At 36.9% G+C, this 16,960-nt stretch overlaps 1 long non-coding RNA gene across 1 annotated transcript in view; it reads right to left on the bottom strand.

Moving 5' to 3' along the window:
- Positions 1 to 4,971, bottom strand: part of LOC128636828 (uncharacterized) — a 179,428-nt gene extending 174,457 nt beyond the window's left edge. The window contains exons 1-2 of the long non-coding RNA XR_008398749.1: positions 4,802 to 4,971; positions 3,827 to 3,951 (exon numbers count right to left, since the gene is read on the bottom strand). This is a non-coding gene — a long non-coding RNA (uncharacterized LOC128636828). The remainder of the gene's footprint in view (positions 1 to 3,826; positions 3,952 to 4,801) is intronic.
- Between the last annotated feature and the right edge of the window lie 11,989 nt (positions 4,972 to 16,960).

The following is a 16,960-nucleotide window of genomic DNA, read 5'->3' as shown; positions in this document are numbered from 1 at the left end:
CACTCTATACTGACAAGATCCGTACCGCCATCTAAAGTCAGTAGTTATGACTTTTACGCTACAAAGCTGTACCATAAAACTCATAATTAAACTGTTACAAAGTACACTAACACCCATAAACTACCTATTAACCCCTAAACCGAGGTCCTCCCACATCACAAATATTAAAATAAAAATATTAACCCCTAATCTGCCGCTCCGGACAGCGCCGCCACTTAAAAAATGTATTAACCCCTATTCCGCTGCTCCCCGATATCGTCGCCACTATAATAAACCTATTAACCCCTAAACTGTCGTCCTCCCGCATCGCAAACACTATTTAAATATTATTAACCCCTAATCTGCCGCCCACCAACACCACTGCTACAATAAACCTATTAACCACTAAACCGCAAGCCCCCCACAACGAAATATACTAAAATAAACTATTAACCCCTAAACCTCTGGCCTCCCACAACACTACATAAATATATTAACCCCTTAACCCAACTCTAACCCTAAGCCTAAGTTTAACCCTAACCCTAACACCCCCTAACTTAAATATAATTAAAATAAATCTAAATAAAACTTACAATTATTACCTAAATAATTCCTATTAAAAACTAAATACATACTTGCCTATAAAATAAAACATAAGCTAGCTACAATATAGCTAATAGTTATATTGTAGCTAGCTTAGGTTTTATTTTTATTTCACAGGTAAGTTTGTATTTATTTTAACTAGGTAGAGTAGACTAGTTAGTAAATAGTTAACTATTTACTAACTACCTAGTTAAAATAAATATAAAGTTACCTGTAAAATAAAACCTTAGATGCCTTACACTAAAACCTAACATTACAATAAAATAAAATAAATTAAATTAATAAAATACAATTATATAAACTACAAAATATAAATGCTAAATTACACAAAATGAAAAAAAAACCTAGCCTACACTAAACTGCCAATGGCCCTTATAAGGGCCTTTTGCAGGGCATTGCCCCGAAGATAACAGCTCTTTTACCTGTTAAAAAAAATACAAATACCCCCCAACAGTAAAACCCACCACCCAACCAAACCCCCAATTAAAATTCTATCTAAATAAACCTAAGCTAACCATTGCCCTGAAAAGGGCATTTGGATGGGCATTGCCCTTAAAAGGGCATTTAGCTCTATTACATTGCCCAAACCATAAGCTAAAAATAAAAAATAAAACCCACCCAATAAACCCTTAAAACCCTTGTTGGTTGATTGGAATAGCCAATAGAATGCAAGCTCAATCCTATTGGCTTATTGGATCGGCCAATAGGATGAAAGCTCAATCCTATTGACTGATTGCAACAGCCAATAGGATTTTTTCTGTCTAATAAAAATTATTTTAAAAACAATTGCAATAAAGTTATAAAGGCTCAAAGATATAAGGTCTCAGGTGTTAGAAAAAAAGAGATACAATGGGCTTTGACATAGAGATACATACATATACAAATATGTCTATGGCCCCTATCAGGTCCGCAAGACCTCGCTGAATGCGGAGAGCAATATGCTCTCTGTATTCAGCATTACACCAGCAGCTCACAAGATTGGCCGCCAGCAGGGGGGTGTCGGTTATGGAGCAGTGGTCTTTGTGACCGCTGCTTCATAACTGCTGTTTGTGGCGAGTCTGGAGACTCGCCAGAAACACAGGCCATCAAACTCCTTTCAGAGCTTGATAGATAGGCCCCTATGTATGTATTTATGCAATATTCATATTTAATAAAGTGTTTAACTGTGTATGTACTGTATATTGTCCACATTCCGATGTTCTTCCCAAAGAACATTATGTTAGATCTAACAAATCAACTAACTGATCATATCTGATCTAACAAATATCTATCAAATTAAATAACTTTTCATCCAATTTTTGTTAATAATAGTGAATACCAGCTTTAGCTTGTTAGATCTAACATTATAAACACTTGATCAAACCTGATCTAACAAATATATATTAGTCTGAATGATTTTTTGACTGAAATTTTGATTGGGGGGCAGCCCCCCTAATTTAATACCTATACCTGTTAGATCTAACAAAACAAATAACTGATCATACCTGATCTATCAAAATTAAAAAAAAAATGTCCAATTTTTTTATAAGAAGGGTTGATGACAGGTTAGCCCCCCCCCCCAAATAATTGTTAATACAGCTCCTTATATGCTAGATCTAACAATAACAACAATTGATCAAACCTGATCTAACAAAGATCTAACCAACTGAGTGTAGTTTGTTTTAAAAGTTTAGGGGGGGGGCTAACCCAGCTGAGGTACTGGGCTTGTCCCATTTGGCCAGATACGGTAACTACCTCTTCCAGGTTTGCTTTTAATCTTAGCTGAGAGCTTGCAAGTGAGTGTTGGACTTCCTCTGTGTGCTATATATGTATATATATATATATATATATATATATATATATATATATATATATATATATATACATACACATACATATTTAGACATGAATATGTATGTGTCTTTATGTTATATAGCCTTTTGCAGCCTTTTTTACTAACACCTTAAACCTCATATCTTTGCACCCTTATAACTTTTTATTGCAATTGTTTTTAATAGTTGTTATTAGACAATTTTATTATGAGTGTAACTGTACTTTTAATTATAATTCTGATGTGTTTTGTGCATCTTTTTTGACTCGCATAACATTTCACCAGAGCTCTGAAGACACGCTACTTCCGACACGCGCAAAACACTGCGATATACCCTTTAGCAACAGTTAGCGTGCCACTCGCAATTTAACCCTATATGTGGTATATTGTCCAAACTCAAGCAAAATATAACGCAACCCATGCTTCATGATTGCGCTCCATTTGTAATCTAGTGTATAAGAGAGTAATCTACAGACTTAAGTCGGCCACCTTGCATTTAAACTGTAGAAGAAACGCCACTATGTTTTGAGTAACTGGAATTCATTTTAAATTTTTTTTTTAAAACATCGTCATTTCAACTAGAAAACATAAATATGCAGAGCAAAAGTCTGCAATAAAACAAATATCCCCTCCTCGTCCCTATTTAATAGAGATCACCGCACAGAATTTTACATTTTAATCCAAAACGCTTGCAATCTAATATCATTATAATTATATATTTTAACATTGATGGCATTCTGACATTAGTTTTGAAACGTCACATCAGTTAATAGGGTGAAATAACAATTTCCCAATTTACCAAAATGTTAATGGTGTCAAAACAGTGGCATTGATATAGCAGCCAATGAGGCCTATTTATCATATGTCTGTCGAACCTGATCCGACAGTGCGGATCAGGTCCGACAGACATCGCTGAATGCGTAGAGCAATACGCTCTCCGCATTCAGCATTGCAACAGCAGCTCACAAGAGCTGCTGGTGCAACACCGCCCCCTGCAGACTCGCAGCCCATCGGCCGCCAGCAGGGAGGTGTCAATCAACCCAATCGCACTCGATCGGGTTGAAGCCCGGCGATTCCTGTCCGCCTGCTCTAAAGACCGCTGCTCCATAACTTGTGTTTCTGGCGAGTCTGAAGACTCGCCAGAAACATGGGGCATCAAGCTTAGTACGGAGCTTGATAGATAGGCCTCTATGTCTGTAACAGTAATACACTTTAAAAGATGCAGTACATTTTGAGAGCATCAATTATGTCTCCACCTGAGGGTCTGATATTCAAAACCTTGCTGGCACAGAGAAGGAATCATGCAAAATCTTTGTTTAGACCTTGTATTGTAATGTAGGAGTCTTTGTTTCATATAAAGAAGACTACATAGCAACATAATCATTACTCAAGATAACATTTGTGTATCTACATTTTTTAAGGGCCTTGTCATACCGATGAGACATCTAAGATCATCTCAGCTGAGCATCGAGGTTTTGATATCAGGCCATATCCGTTCCATCCGTCAATACAAGAAGATATGAACACAGGTGACGTCACCAGCAAGACTCACGGATGCGCTGTAACAGACCATAAAGCAAGATTGTAACTTCATACACAAAAAGCCCTTTACATGCCTATAGAAGTAGCATGGGGAAAAGGTAAGCTATCAAAAACACACTGCATAAAAATGAAAATACTCAGATAAGTAAACCAGTTTATAAGGAGACATACACACTCACATACATAACATTTTATGATCTTTCTATTAAACATACTTTATTTTTGGGTAAACTGCTCCTTTAAGTTAAAAAAGGGAAACAATTGTTGGGATATGTATATATCTGATACTGCAGTATGCAAGCTCACTGGCTGACATGGACAAAACAGCTGCATAGGTAGAGATGGCCTATATTCATTAATTTATTCAGAATAAATAAAATATGTAGTTAGAATTTTTTTTTATACATATCAAATATATTTATTTTACAATGCAAAGTGTTTAATTGTGTAAGAATTTCACATACAGAGTTGGAAAAAAACATTCTGCACAGTTGCTTTGTTTTGAAGACTTTTTGTAGTAAAGGGTTTTATTTTCTTTCAATCTCCTGGTCAACTCATTCTTAAAATCTCAGGTATGAACATAACAAAAAGCAGCACAAGGGTTAACATTCCCTGCTAGTCATTAAATGCACCACCATTTACTGCAACGCTCAGCCTTTTTTTTTTTTTTTTTTTGCTTCGAAAGGATATAAACAGGAAATTGCTAAGCAAAAGCAGGTGGTGCATGTTGGCTGCAGAACTAAAGCAGGAAATAGCCGAGTGGCTGAATGGATTTAGAAGAATGCCTTTCCCCTCCTCTTCCCTGGAGCATTAGGATGACTCTTATCCTTTCTCCTTCCAGGCTTATACACCTCCTCCTATGCTTACCCCTCAGGAGCTATCCAAACTGCCAACACCTCCTCATTCAGCTGCTTCAGCCCCTCACCCCTTCTCCAATGTCAGTTTGACAGCCATCAGGAGCAAAGGAAAATAAAGAAGAGTGGAAAGTGAAACAAAACAAAAAAAGCAACAGAATGATGACTAATGTATCCCTCTGAGCCAAAATCCTAGAAGCATGGTTACAGGAGTGGTGCAGTCTGGCTCATGTGTCATATAGTGCAATGGAATTTGAATCAGTTAAAGTTGTTTTTCTTTTTCCAGGAGCAGTAATAAACCTGCAAACACACACATACAAACATATACATAAACACACACACGTACATATATACACACAAACACACACATATACACAAAAACACATACATACATACACACACAAAAACAAACACACAAACATACACATAAACACACACACATGTACATATATACACACAAACACACACATATACACAAAAACACATACATACATACACACACACAAAAACAAACACACAAACATACACATAAACACACACACATGTACATATATACACACATATACACAAAAACACATACATACATACACACACACCAAAACAAACATACAAACACATATACACAAAAACACATACATACATACATACATACATACACACACAAAAAAACAAACGCACAAACATACACATAAACACACACACATGTACATATATACACACAAACACACACATATACACAAAAACACATACATACATACATACATACATACACACACACAAAAACAAACACACAAACATACACATAAACACACACACATGTACATATATACACACAAACACACACATATACACAAAAACACATACATACATACACACACACCAAAACAAACACACAAACATACAAACACATATACACAAACACATACATACATACACACACAAACACATATACACAAAACACACTTACATATACACAAAAAATATACATACATACATACAAACACATATACACAAAAACAAACGCACATACATTTACACATATATACACAAAAACAAACACACATATACACAAAACAAACACATACATACACACAAACACATATAAAAAAACCACACATACATACATATACACAAACAAAACATATACACAAAAACAAATGCACACATGCATACATATATATGTATAAACACATAAACATACATCTCTTTTCAATCTGTACATCATCATTAGGTTCTTTAATAAAGTCTCACGAGTTTCAATAACATTTGTATGCCAATGACACCCAAATCTACCTCTCTGCACCAGACCTACCTCCTTCCTTACTAATCCGTGTCACTAACTGTCTTTCTCATATCTCATCTTGGATGTCATCTCACTACCTTAAGCTAAATCTCTCCAAAACTGAACTCCTTATTTTTTCCCCTTCTTCCAAAATCTCCACCCCCAATTTTCTATAACTGTTGATAATTCCATCATTATCCCTCCCCACATGCCCAATGTCTTGGGGTCACACTTGACTCTTGACACTTGACCTTTCTTTCACTCTTCACATTCAGTCCTTGGCTAAAGCCTGCCGCTTCCACCTTAAAAACATGTCTAAAATTAGACATTTCCTTACACAAGACACAATCCCTTCACTGGCTTTCTCTTGCCTCCAGGGGGTAGATTTATCATGGTGCGAGCGGACATGATACAATGTAGCGTATCAAGTCTGCTTCACATCGATAAATGCCTACTGCATATGCTGTTGGCATTTATCATTGCACCAGCAGTTCTTGTGAACTGCTGGTGTAATGCCGCCCCCTGCAGATTCGCTGCCAATCGGCCGCTAGCAGGGGGTGTCAATCAGCCCGATCGTATTTGATCGGGTTGATTTCTGTCCGTGGCATCAGAGCAGGTGGACAAGTTATGGAGCAGTAGTCTTTAGACCGCTGCTTTATAACTTCTGAAGGCTCGCGCGGAAACAGGGGCATCAAGCTTCATACGGAGCTTGATAAATCAGCTCCCAGGACTAAACACAAAATCCTCACTCTGACATACAAAGCCCTCAACTGCACTGCTCCCCTCTACATTTCAGACCTTTACTCCAGATACTCTCCCTCCCATCCTCTTCGCTCTGCTCACAATCTCCTCCTCTCCTCCTCTCTTGTTACTTCCACACAGTCCCGTTTACAGGACTTCTCCAGACTGGCTCCCATCTTGTGGAACTTTCTGCCTCACTCCACAAGACTCTCCCCTAGTTTTAACAGCTTCAAGCGCTCCCTAAATACTGTACTATTCAGGGATGCATACAACCTACACTAACCTTTCCTAATGGCATTGCTTTCCCCTTGAACCCCTTAGAATGTAAGCCTATGAGTCCAGCTGTTTGTAGATCACCTTCATAAGAGCCGACTACAACAGTGCAAATCTTGATAGGGCCCTCTACCCATTTGATCCCTATAAATGTTATCTTGTATACCGCCTATGTTTATAGTGCTGTGGATTCTGTTGGCGCTCTACAAATACCTGATAATAATAATAATAACATATATACACATACATACACTGACACACACACATGTATACCTAGACATATACACACAGACACATGCACATATACACATACACATATATGTACACACACATATTAACTAGACATGTGCATGGCGAAAAAATTCGGTTCAGTTCGGTTCAGGTCGATTCGGAATTTTTCGAAGTTCGGTTCGGATCGATTCGAATTCGGAAAATTTTGAATCGATTCGTTCCGGATTCGTTTCGGATTCATTCGGATTCAAAGAAATTTGGCTGGATTCGGTTCGATTCGGTTCGTTTCGGTTCAGAAATTCGGAATTTCGGTAAGTGTTAGGTGGGATTAGACTAGTATTATGTACTGTATATTAGGTGTAACCCATAGCAGAGTGATATAACCTAATATACTGTACAATACTAGTGTAATCCATGGCCATCCGAATTTACTGAATTAATCCGAAGTAATTCGGATTTATTCGCGAAATTCGGCAGTATTTTAATTCGGAAATTCGGTTCGATCCGGATTTTCCGAATTTCCGAATTAAACCGAACCGAATTGCACATATCTAATATTAACACATACTCACATGCAGATATACACACACATATTCACCTTAACTTACATCTAGGGGTCTATTTATTAAAGCGTCAACTGAAAATAGGCTTGAATTCCACAACATATTTGTCGCGAGATTGATCCACCTTAGTTATCAAAGCATCAAGATTGGCAAATGTTTAAATTTGTGACGTAATATACGATCCCGCGATCTCAATCCGACTTAGATCGATGCTTGCGTCATTACAGATGTTTCGAATTCAGATTCGACTCTATTTGAACCTTTTCCAAATTTATCAAACATTTAACAGGTACGCTTGTGTCTATTCTGATGCAGCGTACCTAGTTTTCAATCCGCTACCCTTGAGGTACCGGATGCCATAGAATTCAATGGGAGTCTGAAAACACAGAAAGCTTATGTTTGATGCTACAAGAGAATGAAGTATATTACATAATAAAAGTAAATTAGAAACTCTATTAACCCCTTAATGACCACAATGTACCCTGTATGTCACTGGTCGTTAAGGGTTTTTTCAGGACATAATAGCACAAGTCTTGCAAGAACACGCTATTAATGCCCTCCCTCCAGAAGGCTTTGTGGAATAGAGCAGTCTTAACCGCGCTATAAAACAATCAAGTCCCAAAAAAAGGCCAGCGACATACAGGGTACGTCGCTGGTCCTTAAGGGGTTAAAATTGTATACCCTTTCTAAATCAAACAATATTATTACTACACATTTGGGGCACTAGTAGGGATAAAAATGAAAAATACATTACTACTTATGGATTATGCTACAAATTTGTCTCTCATTACAAAGCAAGGGGACACTATTATTTCTACAAATTTTTTTGAAAAGTTTTGCCCCAAACTTGTTGCACTAATAGATATAGAGATATAAATGAAATAAATACACAACATAATATAGCTAACTTCCTTTTTATTCTTTAGGAAAAATCTATGTGCACCATGTTTAAGCCATGTAATACAAGTTCCACTCTCCACTTCGCAACAATTTTGACGCAACACTTTTTGCACCAATTATGACGCAAACTCCTAAACAACCCACACACTAGTGAATTGTTCCACCACTTTTGATTGGAATATGCATAATCACATGATTTATGACATCAGCCAATCTGATTCAAATATACATTCTAAACTATCACTAACGAATCAAAATGCTCGATACTTGTGTCATTGATCGCTCATCAGAACTTGTAAGTGCCATTTGTTACATTGCCCCCTATTTAGCAAAGGTTTTTCGGACCTGATCCGACAGTGCAGATCAGGTCCAACAGACCTCGCTGAATGCGGAGAGCAATACGCTCTCCGTATTCAGCATTGCATCAGCAGCTCACAAGAGCTGCTGGTGCAACACCGCCCCCTGCAGACTCGCGGCCAATTGGCCGCCAGCAGAGAAATATCGATCAACCGGATCGCACAAGATTGTGTTGAATTCCGGCGCCGCCCCCTGCAGATTCAATCAACCCGATCATACTCAATTAGGTTGAATTGCGGCGATGTCTGTCCGCCTGCTGAAGCAGGCGGACAGGTTATGGAGCAGCGATCTTTAGACCGCTGCTTCATAACTGGTGTTTCTGGCGAGCCTGCAGGTTCACCAGAAACACGGGCCCTCAAGCTCCATCCAGAGCTTGATAAATGGGCCCCATTGTGTATTATACTTTGAAAGTATGTATATGTGAATTTAGAATTAAAGATAAACATTGATGCTAACATTAGGACACACAGTGTAATATTTTAGACAAGGATTTTAAAATTCAAATTAATGTTTGATTCAATATAATCTTAAGCTGAAAGGGATAGCCCACCTAACATTAAACTGTCATGAATCAGATACAGCATAAATTAAAATCACCTCTTTACTGTCATACTATTTTCAGTGTATTTGTTCCTTCTCTTGAATTTCTTTTTCAGTAAGAAATGTCATCTTATATGACAGCCCATTTTATAACACCTGTGAAGGGGTGATTTTTAAAACTAGATTGCAATCAGGAGGGGTTACACAGGTACAGAGAGAATACTGGCCCAGCTCTTAAAATATCCATTGATTGCAAATAATTACATATGATACCCTGATTGCATGTTATATTTGCAATCATTCCTGCTCAGAATAATAATACATTTACACTATATACATATAGTGGTATAAATAAACACAGAGATATGAAAGACAACATTGTTTAGAACAAAAAAAAAAGGAATGTAGGGACATGTAAATATGTTTGAAAAAGATTTCTGACATAACACACACATATATATATACAGTATGTACAGTATATACAAGTATGTGCAAAGATATATGTACAAATTCTAGCATTAATAATCATTTATAAAAAAAGATAAAAGCATTTCATGACTGATTTTTTGGTATAACAAATAAATATAAAAATAACTTTCTATGAGATATTGTTTGTTGAGGTACAAATGTATCTATTTCTTGGACATTAACAGTTGAAAAATAAGATTAGCTTTAGATAAATGTGCTTGTTCATGGACAGCAATGAAATGGTATAAATAAAGTTTGGAAAAATCCAAATAACTGGGACATCGATGACTGTTAGTTAACAACAGTCTGATGCTCTTTGCACCGTACTTGACGAGCATGTTTTTGATGGCTTTTTTTATAAATAAGGGAATCATATTCAGATCCGCATCAGCGATGTCTGGTGAGCGTATTGACACCGGTGAATGCACTGAGATTGAAGCTTTGATAAATTGACCCCCATACACTCATACATACACACATGCATACACAAACACACATATACATATGCATGTATACACACACACACATATAGACGCACACATACACACATGTACAGTATATACCTATAATACACACATATGTACACATACACATGCATACGTATGCACATATACACACAGACACCTGTATATTCAAATAGACATATACACCATCATATATACATACACTAATATATAAACACACACACATACAGATATACACACATACATTCACATAAATTTACATACACACTTACACACAAACATACACATGTATACACACACTCACACCTGCACACAAACACACATGGGGGTCAATTTATCAAGCTCCGTATGAAGCTTGATGCCCCGCTGCTCCATAATCGCTGCTCCATAACCTGTCCGCCTGGTCTGAGGCGGCGGAGAGAAATCAACCCGATCGGCCGATTGGCCGTGAATCTGCAGGGGGCGGTATTGCACCAGCAGTTCACACACATAAACATACACACAAAGGTATACATATACATATGCATACATGCGCATGTATACACACACATATAGACGCACACATACACGCATGTGCATGCCTATAATACACCTACACACACGTATACACTCACTGACACACTAATGCATAAATACGCATATATGTATACACACAAACATATAAACGGACATATATATAAACACATACATACACACATACAGATATACACATGCATACTTTCACATACAACTTACATATACACATATACACTCATACATTCACACACACTCAACCACACATATACACTCATTCACATTCACACAAACACACTCGCAAATATACACATATATTCATACTCACACACATATTCACATATATTTACACTTACATGTGCTAAAACCAACACACAAACACACATTGTTCAGCACCCTGGGTAGTGTTTGCTGATTAGCGGCTTCATTTAGCCACCAATCAGCAAGCGCTATCCAGGGTCTGAACTAAAAATGGGCAGGCTCCTAAGCTTACATTTTTTTTTTAAAATAAAGATACCAAGAGAACAAAGAAAAATTGATAACAGAATTAAATTATAAAGTTGTTTAAAATTGAATGTTCTGTCTGAATCGTGAAAGAAAATAAAATGTGGGTTTCATATCCCTTTAAGTTATGAAAACAGGAGAATGGGTTTACAAATAGCTGCAGGAACAGGAACAAATGCAATAACATAGTGAGTAGTAACCATTGTAGTATTAGTTGTGCCAATAAGTTTAATGTCCCTTTAAATATATCATTGTATGTATAATTTATTTACTGATTAATATCCCTTTTGAATAATAAAGCCGTAAATACACAGAGGTATTGGAAGCATGAAAGAAAAAAAAAAAGAACATTCCTTTTAGACCTACTTGTCTTGATTTTTTGCTTCACCCCCAACATTCAGCAGTTTATAAAGTTGAGTGTCACCTTATATAATGAAAAAAAATTGAAAAGATAATGGACTGTGGGAAATTTATTACGAATGTAGTAAGCACAAGATAATCCTCGCCTATAGGCAGTTTTCCCTGGTGACACTAAAGGTCCCTTGTGTCCGGACACAAAATATGTGATAACAAACAGGGGATGGAAATTACTGTAGATTAGGACAAATGGTGGCTTTTGTTTCCAAAACTGCAAAAATAAAGATAATCTTTGTTCACTCCTTGTCTTTTTCCACATGACCCTCAGCCTAAGGAAATGTCGCGAAGGCTCTTACAAGTTTCCTGTCTTCTCTGAACCTTTCAGAAGAGACACAAACACCAACTGTACACATCATCATTAAGATTGTCGCTAAAGGGACGATCATTTTACAAATGAATATTACAAATTTTAAATAAAGTTTTCCACATTACATAGCATTATTTTTGTTATTATTTATATTAAACAAGAAAATAACACTACCAATAATTAAAGGGACACTAAAGTCAAAATAAACTTTTATGATTCAGAAAGAGAATGCAGTTTTAAGACACTTTCCAATTTACTTTCATTATCAAATTTTGCACAATCTTTTTATATGCAGAGTTTTTGAGGCATCATTTCCTACTGAGCATGTGCACAAGCTCACAGGGTATACATATACTAGTCTGTGATTGGCTGATGCCTGTCACATGGTACAGGGGGCCGTAAAATGGGAGAAAAAATAAAATTGTCAGAAAAAAAAATCTACTGCTTATTTGTTAATTGTTAAATCATTGGGGTAGATTTATCAATGTCTGTCTGACATGATACGCTGTAGCGTATCATGTCCGACAGACATCCCTGAATACCGACAGCATACACATTTATCATTGCACAAGCAGTTCACCAGAACTGCTTGTGCAATGCCACCCCCTGCAGATTCGTGGCCAATTGGCCGGTAGCAGGGGGTGTCAATCAGCCCGATCGTATAGGATTGTGTGGATTGAAGACCGCAGCCTCAGAGGCAGCAGACAAGTTATGGAGCAGCGGTCTTTAGACCGCTGCTTCATAACTGCTGTTTCTGGCGAGTCTGAAGGCTCGCGCAGAAACAATGGGAACAAGGGCTATTCGGCCTTTGTTAAATTGACCCCGTTGTCTTTTTATTATTCACTTTTTAATTATGACATTATACTGCATTGAGTGGTTCTTTAAACACTACTTATATAATGATTCTGTTAATCCATAAACTGAATGTCAAAACTTTAAAGAAAAAAGTTCTTCCCATTGTAACTTCTAGCTAAAGAATCTGAGCACACAGAAAAAAAGTTCCTGCTTCAACTGACTCAGTCCATGTTTTAATTCCAACCATGAGGCGCTCTTGTGGATGATCATCATGTGCTTTAAAATCTGCTAATAAAATAGATTTAGGCGCAAACACTATTTAAATATAATTAACCCATAATCTGCCGCCCGCCCACATTGCCCCACTATACTAATGTTATTAACCCCTAAACCGCAAGCCACCACAACAAAATATCTTAATTAAACTATTAACCCCTAAACTGAAAGCCCCCCACATCCCAATAAACTAATTTAAACTAGTAACCCCTAAACCTAATACCCCTCTAACTTTATATTAAAATTACAATTTCCCTATCTTAAATTAAATTAAAACTTACCTGTCAAATTAAAAAATAAATAAATTTAAACTAACAATTAAACTAATATAACTATTAAGCTAAAATTAAACTAACTAACAATTAAATAAACTATATTACACATTAAAAAAAATCTTAACACTACTATAAAAATTACAAACTTCTAATTACAAAAAATAAAAAATACTAAATTAGAAAAAATAACAAACACTAAATTACGAAAAATAATAAACTAAATAATCAAAAATAAAAAAGAATTACACCTAATCTAATAAATATCACAAGAGAGGGGACAGCACTCTGGAGATAGAACAACATCTAGAATAACTTCCATGCCTGTTCATTTCTATTGCAACTCAGGGTGCTCGTTCTTTTAGCACACTATGCCTAATCTAATAGCCCATCCAAAATAAAAAAAAAACCTAGCCTACTCTAAACTACCAATAGCCCTTAAAAGGGCCTTTTATAGGGCATTGTCCTAAGTTAAACAGCTCTTTTACCTGTAAAAAATACAAAGGCCCCCCCCAACAGTAAAACCCACCACCTAACCAATCCCCCAAAATAAAAAAACCTAACTCAAACAAAAACCTAATCTACCCATTGCCCTGAAAAGACCATTTTTTATGGGCATTGACTTAAAAGAGCATTTATCTCTTTTGCATTGCCCTGAAAAGATTATTTAGCTCTTTTTACAAAAAGTCCAAACCCTAAACTAAAAAAAAAAACACCCAAAAAAGTTCAAAAAATTCTAACACTAACCCCCAAAGATCCACTTACAGTTGCTGAAGTCCTGCTTGAAGGATCTTCATCCCGGCAGCTCTATCTTCATCCAGGCGGCTCCATCTTCATCACGGCAGCATCTTCTATCTTCATCCCAGCGGCACTGAGCTGGTCCATCCTGAAGACATCCGGCGCGGAGCATACTCTTCATACAGTCGCCACATATACTGAATCTTCAATGCAAGGTACACAATTCAAAATGGCGTCCCTTGCATTCCTATTGGCTGATTTGATTTAGGAAATTCAAATCAGCCAATAGTAGGAGAGCTACTGAAATCCTATTGGCTGTTAAAAACAGCCAATAGGATGAGAGCTTCTGAAATTCTATTGGCTGTTTAAATCAGCCAATAGAATTTCAGTAGCTCTCATCCTATTGGCCGATTTAAACAGGCAATAGGATTTCAGTAGCTCTCATCCTATTGTCTGATTTGAATTTGATTTTTTTTTTTAGGTATTAGAAAAGGAATAATTTTTATTATTTTTGATAATTCGTTTGTTATTTTGTTTAATTTTTTTGTTTTGTTTTGGGTCGGTTTTTATTTTTAGAATAGACATTTTTTTAATTTTTAATGGGCAGCAAAAGAGTTGAATGCCCTTTTAAGGGCAATGCCCATTCAAATGCCCTTTTCAGGGCAATGGGTAGATCAGGTTTTACTTTATTTTTATTTTGGGGGTTTGGGGGTGGGGTTTGTATACTGTTAGGCGGTGTTTGATTTTCTTTTTTAGCAAAAGAGCTGTTAACCTTGGGCACTGCACTACAAAAGGTCCTTTTAAGGGCCCTTGGTAGTTAATTATAGATTGTTATTTTTTATTTTTTTTAGGGGGTAGGTTTTTTATTTTTAAAGGATATTAGAATAGGAATAATTTTTATTGTTTTAGATAATTTTGTTTGTTATTTTTTTTGTAATTTTAGTGTTTTTTATCTTTGTAATGTTAGGTTTTAGTGTAAGGCAGCTTAGATTTTATTTCACAGGTAAGTTTGTATTTATTTTAACTAGGTAGTTAGTAAATAGTTAATAACTACCTAGTTTAAAAAAAAATACAAACTTGCCTGTGAAATAAAAATAAAACCTAAGCTAGCTGCAATATAACTATTAGTTATATTGTAGCTAGCTAAGGTTTTATTTCACAGGTAAGTATGTATTTAGTTTTAAATAGGTATTATTTAGTTAATAATTGTAACATAACTATTTTAATTATGTTAAAGTTAGGGGGTGTTAGGGTTAGGGTTAGGTTTAGAGGTTAATATAGTTTAATTTAGTTTGTTGCGATGTGGGGGGCTGGTGGTTTAGGGGTTAATAGGTTTATTTATTTGTGGTGATGTCGGGGAGCGGCGGAATAGGGGTTAATATTTTTATTTTAGTGTGGGCGATGTTGGGGTACAGGGGTACAGGGGTTAATAACTTAAGTATAGTGGCGGCGATATCGGGAGTGGCAGATTAGGGGTTAATAACATTATGTAGGTGGCGACGATGTCGGGGGCAGCAGATTAGGGGTGTTTAGACGTGGGGTTTATGTCAGGGTGTTATGTTTAAACGTATCTTTTTTTCCCCATAGACTTCAATGGGGCTGCGTTACGGAGCTTTTGATTCCGCAATCGCAGGTTTTTTTCTGACACGTTCTCCCCATTGATGTCTATGGGGAAAGCGTGCACGAGCACGTCAAAACAGCGCTTGTATTTTGTACGGTATGGAGCTCAACGCAACTATATCGCAAGCCGGCTGTTTCAAAACTTGTAATTGCAGCACTATAGTGGGTAAAATAACGCAACTTTTGTTGCGTTCGTTAAATTCCCTATATTGTGCATAACTCGTAATCTACCTGACAGTGAGGTAACAAACTATTTTACAAAAATAATGAAAAATGTTTGAGGAGGGAAATACTTCCCTACACTTACACATAGAGCAGCATAGAATAATTTGTTTCCATGGGGCCGATTTATTAATGTCTAGCGGACATGATACGCTGTAGCGTATCATGTCTGCCAGACATCGCTGAATGCTGACAGCATACGCTGTCTGCATTTAACATTGCACAAGCAGTTATGGTGAACTGCTTGTGCAATGCCGCCCCTTGCACATTTGATGCCAATCGGCTGCTAGCAGGGGGTGTCAATCAACCCGATCATATGAGAGGCGGTGGACGAGTTAAGGAGCAGCGGTCTTAAGACCGCTGCTTCTTAACTCCTGTTTCCGACGAGCCTAAAGGCTTGCGCAGAAACAGGGGTATTTGGCCCCATTCGGGCCATAATAAATTGGCCCCCATGTCTGGACTGGAGTCTCTGTGCAAATTATCAATGTAGTTATAAATTGTATTATTATTATTATCATTTATTTGTATAGCACCGCCAGATTCCGTAACACTGGGTACAATGATAAGGGTATACAATGACAAGGATTTCTGATAAAATACAAAACATAATATAATCTAGTACAGGAGGAAGAGGGCCCTGCTCCAGGGAGCTCACAGTCTACAGGTTTAGGGTGCAGAGTCATAAGGTT

This window comes from Bombina bombina, chromosome 1 (genome assembly GCF_027579735.1).
Source record: "Bombina bombina isolate aBomBom1 chromosome 1, aBomBom1.pri, whole genome shotgun sequence".
Lineage (NCBI taxonomy): Eukaryota > Metazoa > Chordata > Amphibia > Anura > Bombinatoridae > Bombina > Bombina bombina.
Note: the sequence above shows the minus strand (reverse complement) of the source record. Positions and strands in the feature narration are given on the sequence as shown.